The sequence below is a fragment of the Pyxicephalus adspersus genome, chromosome 9, assembly GCF_032062135.1.
Source record: "Pyxicephalus adspersus chromosome 9, UCB_Pads_2.0, whole genome shotgun sequence".
Lineage (NCBI taxonomy): Eukaryota > Metazoa > Chordata > Amphibia > Anura > Pyxicephalidae > Pyxicephalus > Pyxicephalus adspersus.
The window spans coordinates 34,565,048-34,572,060 of record NC_092866.1 but is presented as its reverse complement, the minus strand read 5'-3'; positions in this window follow the sequence as shown (position 1 = coordinate 34,572,060).

The following is a 7,013-nucleotide window of genomic DNA, read 5'->3' as shown; positions in this document are numbered from 1 at the left end:
TGATCAGAAGGGGACAATGAATGGCACAGAGTGATCAGAAGGGGACAATCAATGGCACATGAGTGATCAGAAGGGGACAATCAATGGCTCAGTGATTTTCAACAATAAATGTGTACTGTAGTCTTCTTCATAGAAAACTAAGACATCCCCTGAAAATAAGACCTAGGGCATATTTTGGCATTTCAAAAAATATAAGACAGTGCCTTATCATAGGGGAAACAGGGTATGTAACTGCAACTGTCAGTGTTATTGTTTTCTAAAGTCAAAAAAACAAAAACATAATTCTTTATAAAAAGTGAACTTTTGGCTTTCCAGGGGCGGAGCTGGAAGAGCAGCTGCATTTTTCTACGGCTCCCTGAGCTCAGCTTGTTTTCATCCACCGGCATCCCGCGGATCTATCCAGGAGGTGGGGGCTGCTGCAGGGAGAAAATTAGCTGCGTGAGAGCTCTATCGAGCGTCTCACACCCAGTACAAATATCCCGGAGTCGGGGCTGGATGTTTTGGCCGCATGGTTTATGGCGGCCATATCAGGTCTACAATCATACACGCTGTTCAGCTCTGCATAAAGGCGCTTTTTTTTTTTTCTTTTGAATCCTAAAATTTGGGACTTGTGAGTACCTGTTTATTTTCTAGCTTCCTTCTTCCATCTGCTGCAAGTACTTGGATGTAATTTAAAAAGATACATCTTTTTCTCTGAAGATTTATGCATTTTTTTGCTGCTGACCTTCATTTTTGTTGAAAATATTTGAGGGGGATTTTCTATCTATTGTCTCTTTTTTATAAAAGTTACAATATCTTATACAGAGGTCCTTTTTTTCTATTCTCCATTTTTAAAGAATTGGAGTCTGCAACTACATGGGACTTTTATCTGTATATATTCTTTTTTGAAGTCTTTAGAGTATTACTCCAACTATTGCTACACAATGGATAAATTTGTTGGGAAACAGTCCTCTTCAACAAGCAAGAATACTAATAAGCAAAAACTTAAACCCCCATTAAAAGCTGGTTTTCCTACTCCCTCTTCTTCTTCTATGTCTAAACACCAGTCTTTTATGGAATATGCAAAGGGGGAAGAATCAAGGTCTGATCCATTGCTTGGTTCACCTGTTCACTCAGGAATTGCTTCTGAAGTATCTAAAATCTTGTTGCCTTATTTTGATAAATTTGAGGGCTTGAAAAAATCTACTGAATCAGCATTAGCGAATATTTCCTCCAATACTCAAAGCATAATTGAGTTGGAACAGAGAGTAAGCGACTTGGAAGTTCAGATTCTACAATCTAATACTAAAGTTGCTGCTCAAAATACTATACTCACCGGAATAGGAGGTCTAATTTGCGCTTTGATAGGATAACAAGGATCATACAAAGGCCATCATTTGGTTCAATTTCTTACAACCCCTCTGATGATAGCATTGAATCTTCCACCTAGTTCTCTACGGAATATTGAAAGAGCTCATCGGATAGGCCCTAAGAGCCATTCTATGGCCCAACGTCCAAGACCTGTAATAGCTATATCGAAAAGGAAACGGTGCTGGGAGCCTATAGAAAGATCCGTGATATCCATGTGGAGGGTAACAAGATTCTGATGTTTCAGGACTACTCCGTTGCTGTAGCAAAAATGAAAAACTTTTGCCCCAGTTTGTAAGCGATTGGTGGATATGGGCATCCGTTTTTCTCTTTTGTGTCCTGCCAAACTGAAAGTTCTTTGGCAAGGGCAGGCTAAGTTGTTTGATGATCCAGCTGATCTAGTTGAAATGTTTAAATTGTTTACCTCATCTTCTGAAGGATGTTAATTGATTAAATAGGGATGTATATTTCTTTATACAAGTGTCTTATAGGAAAAAAAAAAAGAGAAGAGAAAAAGAAATGCAAATGTTTGTTTATTGTCTATTGCAATGCACTTTTTTTGTCTGTTTATGTTATATGATTTTTTGCAAATGCAGTGCCCTTCTGTCGAGATATGCCGACAGCAAGCGTTTTTTGGTCATAAAAGAAAAAGAGAATTGAATTTACATGGTGATATTCAGGGCTACCTTTATGAAAAGGCTATTTTATTATTCACAGGCAATGTAATTTTCTTTTGGAAAACAGGCGATATATACTTGGAGTGCTGTTTGTGATGAGATTCTGTCTTTTAAAATTTTTCACTATATGTCTTTTAAATTGTATTGGATGGATTAAGGACCACTGGTTAGGATGACCATGGTCAATATTTGGGATATCTTTTTCTGCTAGTTGTCTTGCATCTTTAAAACTTGTATGACACCTAGAGGGTATGATGCTATGTTACCATCCAAAAAAGAAAAGTCCCTTTTAAAGTTGATTTCTTGGAATGTAGCAGGCTTGAATAGCCCTCAAAATTGTAAAAGGGGGTTACTACATTTGTAACAAAGCAATGTCCAGATGTAGTGTTTTTGCAGGAGACACATTGGAAGGAGGGTCAGGTTCCATTGTTTATAGCCCCATGTAAAGGTAAAGTGATCTACACAGTTTTCAAAACTAAAACGAGAGGTGTGGCTCTCATGTTTAATAAAAATCTGCCTTATAAACTTATCTATACAGAATTAGACCCTGCTAGTAGATACTTATGTGTAAGTGGAGATTGTGGGCACCAGGTATACTTTTGGTTCCATACATGCTCCCGACAATAATTATTCAGCTTTCTTTATTAATCTACGTAGGAAGATTTTAACCAGTTCCAAATTTTTTTTTGGACGAAAATTTTAATACAGTTATTGACCCATCACTGGATAGATCAAGGCAAACCAATATTAGTCCAGATCCATCTACTTCTGAATTAGCCTTTCTCCATCCATCCAGATCCATTCACTTCTGAAAAGCGTTTATTGTTTCAAACCCCTTTGGTAGATGTGTGGCGTTTTTTACATTTAACAGAGAGAGATTATACTTGTTATTCCAAAGCTCATTCTATACTTTCTAGAATTGACTTGCTATTGGCAATAGAAGGCTTACTTTCAAAAATTAACAAAGTGTCTATTGGGAATATTACTCTTTCGGGTCATGCTCCTCGGATCTTTCAACTGCAGTTAGAACAATCTTTTAGGAAAACATTTTTGTGGCGTTTTCCAACGTATTTATCTAAATCCTCCTTTCAGGGCTTATCTTCAATCCGATTTGGGCGGTTGGACTTGATGATAATTTACAGCATTGGGATACCCCTATTTTGTTGTGGCGTACTATGAAAGCTGTTATGAGAGGATATATTATGTCTTTTGTAGCAAAACGTAATCGTGAAAACTATCAAAAATATAATACTCTCCAGGATCAGGTTGTGCAACGATATAAAGAGTATCTTCAATTTAATAATAGAGAGAGCAAGAAATCTTTGCAGGAAGCGGTATCTCAATTGAATTTGCATGTTGATACCAGAGTAAAAACCTAAGTTTATTATATTAAGCATAAATTTTATAGATGGGGTAATAAAATAGGCACATTGTTGTCAAGGTTAGCTAACCCTTTGGGCTCTAAGCGCTATATTCTAAGAGTAAAAGTCCCATTTTCTAATACTATTCTTACATCACATCAAGATGTTTTAAAGGCCTTTGAAAGTTATTATGAAAATTGATATACTGCTCAAGCTTCTCAACCCCATTTACTGAAAACTTTTTTTGGAAAAGGCTAAGTTATCTAAGTTGTCTTCGGTTTATAGAAATCAACTTAATTATCCTTTATACAATCAACTTTTTGGCTTCTAATAAAACGCCAGGTCGAGATAGTTTTTCAGCGGAATAATAAAAAATGTTACCTCCTGCAATAACTCCTTTACTTGCAGAATTGTAAAATGAAATATTGATCCACCAGGTTCCTTTTCCAGGTTTTAATGACGCTTATACTACCTTGATTCCAAAACCAGGCAAAGATCCTGATCAATTAGCTTCTTATAGACCAATTTCTTTGTTGAACTGTGATTATAAAATTTTGGCTAAATTAATGGCAAACAGATTACAGATTTTTTTACCTACTATATTAACTAACCACCAATTAAGTTTTGTTCATAATAAACACTCAACCATTGGGATTCGAGCAGCTATTGCAGCTACTGTACAGTCTTCTAGGACCCAGAACTCTAAATCTATGTTACTAAGTTTGGATGCCGAAAAAGCTTTTGATAAAATAGAATGGCCTTTGCCCAATGCTGTATTGTCTAATGGGGCGTTTGGGCAGGTGTTTTCTTCCTATATTCAATATATATATATAATAATTATTCTTCTAAATTGATTATTAATGGAGATATGTCAACGCCCATAATACTCTCTAGAGGTACTAGACAAGGATGTCCTCTCTCTCCAATCTTATTTAACTTAGCATTGGATCCTCTTCTTCGGCTCTTAGAGGATTTATCCGAGTTTAAAGGTATATCAGTGGGATCATGTACTCTTAAAATCACTGCCTATGCTGATGATTTGTTGTTATATATTTCGAGATAGTTTAGCAACTATCTTGAATCTAATGACTTAATATGGGGCTATTTCAGGTTGTGCTATTAACCTGGATAAATCCAAGGCGTTTTACCTTTCAAGGTTTGTCAGACCTGTATGGAGTAAAGAATATCCTTTTATCTGGTGTAGGGAGAAAATACAATATCTAGGAGTACAAATTACTAAAAACCCCTATAAACTGTATTCTCAGAATATAGAGTTTATTTTTCGAACTTTCTCTGAACAAATCCGTAACTGGTTTAAGCTTATTCTCTCATATCTGGAAAGGATAAGTTTAATAAAAATGATTCTTTTTCCACGGCTTATTTATATTTTCCAATCTTTAGCTATAATAATTAAAAAAATGGAACTTAGAGCCTTTAACAAGTTGTTCTCTAAATTTATATGTGGAGGTAAGTGTGCTAGATTAGGTTTATCAGTACTGCAACAACGGATGAGGAATGGAGGAGTAAATTTCCCGGATATAGAATCATATAATGCTTCCATTTTGAGATAAATTAAAGATTGGATACATGATAGTAACCTGTATGCTGATTCCACATTGGATCAACAATTTGTACCTCATATTAACTTAAAGTATGTATCACATATGCATACAGAACTATTACCTGAGAAAGTAATATCAAATCTGATACTGTTTTCTTGCTGGATAATATGGCATAGGATTAGGGGTAAACATCTTTTGAATAGTCATTCTTCTCTCTTTCTACCATACTTGGGTAATTTAGATCTTCCATATTTAGCTCATTTTTCTTTATTACAGAAGTGGCCAACTTTTCATGCCTTTACTGTTAGGTCACTGATAGATAGAAATATGCAAAGGCCTCTTCAGTTCGAAACAGTGGTAACTGAATATCCTTTTTTGAGAACAGCAGTATATGTCTACCTGCAACTACAGTCCTATACTTTAAGAGTATTGAAATCTCTTTCGGTAAGGGACTGGAAAAAACCCTTGGATACTTTATTGTTCAAAGGGAATCCTTTTAGAGCGATAACAGAAAATGATAAAATCATTAAAATGAATCTGGATTATTCTTTTAGGTAAACTGGTTTGGCTAAATGGTCTGAACACTTTCCTAGTAAAACAGATGATATTTTAACAGCATTGTCCAAGGCATGGTGGTTCCCCCCTTCAGCAACGTATAGGGAAATGACGCTCAAAATGTGTCATGGAGTATATATTTCCCTGCAAAGAGCCTATTTGATGGGCTATACCCAAACTTCTAATTGTCCCAAATGTTTGCAAGATCAAGTGGGTTTATACCATGCTTTTTGGAATTGTCATAATATAAAGAGATTTTGGCAGGAGGTGGCATATTTTATTACTTCTTATCTGATTAATTATGTTCCTTTAACTCCAGAATGGGCCATTTTAGGCACTTATGATTTGCAGGGTGCAAGAATCAAAAGGGGAAGCAGAAATTTATTGGATATCCTCTCTTTGGTGGCCAAGAAGACTATATTGCACAAATGGTTAGACCCAAATCCACCAACTTTAAGGCTTTTTAAAGAAAAATTGGATTATGTCTTTCGAATGGCCTGGATTGAGGCATCCTCGAATAAGGAATCTAGGGTAGCAAAGTTTTTTGAAATTTGGGAGTCAGCTCAAACAATCCTTCGAATATACCTCTTGGTATGCATTGAGAGTGTTAGATAATGATCACCCCTGTGAATTTAGAGGAAGTTTGATAGAAGTTTTGGTTATTATAGATTATGATATATAAATCCATGCTATCAAAGTTGCGTATTCAATTTACTTAGTCTGTTATTTTTTTTTATTTTTTTGCATATTTTACACAACTGGTTGCTTTGATTGTGAATATGTTAATGTTGAGAAAGGGGAGAGGGGAGGGAGGGGGGAGGAAGGAAGGGTAGGGGAAAGAGGGGGGAAAAAGGAAGGGGGAAAGATATTAGCTAAAACTATCTATGACACAGTAAAAAAAGTTTTCTTTTCTTGACACTAATAATTAATATATAATACGTAATATTGGGTTATTATGGAAAAAAGGCTTTTTAATTTCACCACACATTGAGTGATTGGAATAGAAAGTTTCCTCTAAAAAGGAATGTAATTAAATAGATAATTGGGATACATCATATATCTTGTAACCTTGGGTTACTATGTCATTGAGCTCTGTAAAACTCTTTTGTTTTAATGTTTTTCTACACCATTTTACCATCTAAATTTTACCTTAGCTCCTTACACTATATAAATGAAAGTTGCCATATATTAGTACTACCGCGTTTCCCCGATTTTAAGCCATCCCCAATAAATAAGCCACCCCCGATTTTTGAAAAAAATCATTAAAATAAGACACTCACTCACTTATTCACTCACGTGAATAAGACATCCCCCGATATTTGATCCAGTGTGTGTCTCCTTGATGCTGGCTGCAGCACGTGTCTGCTCCTGGCTGCAGTGCAGAGTGAAACTGAAAGTAACAAGCCGGCATTCTGCACCAGGGAGCAAGCTGCTGATCCCTGCCCTAACGGAGATCCCTACACTTAATTACCGGTAAGTGAACAGAAGGGGACAATCAATGGCATAGAGTG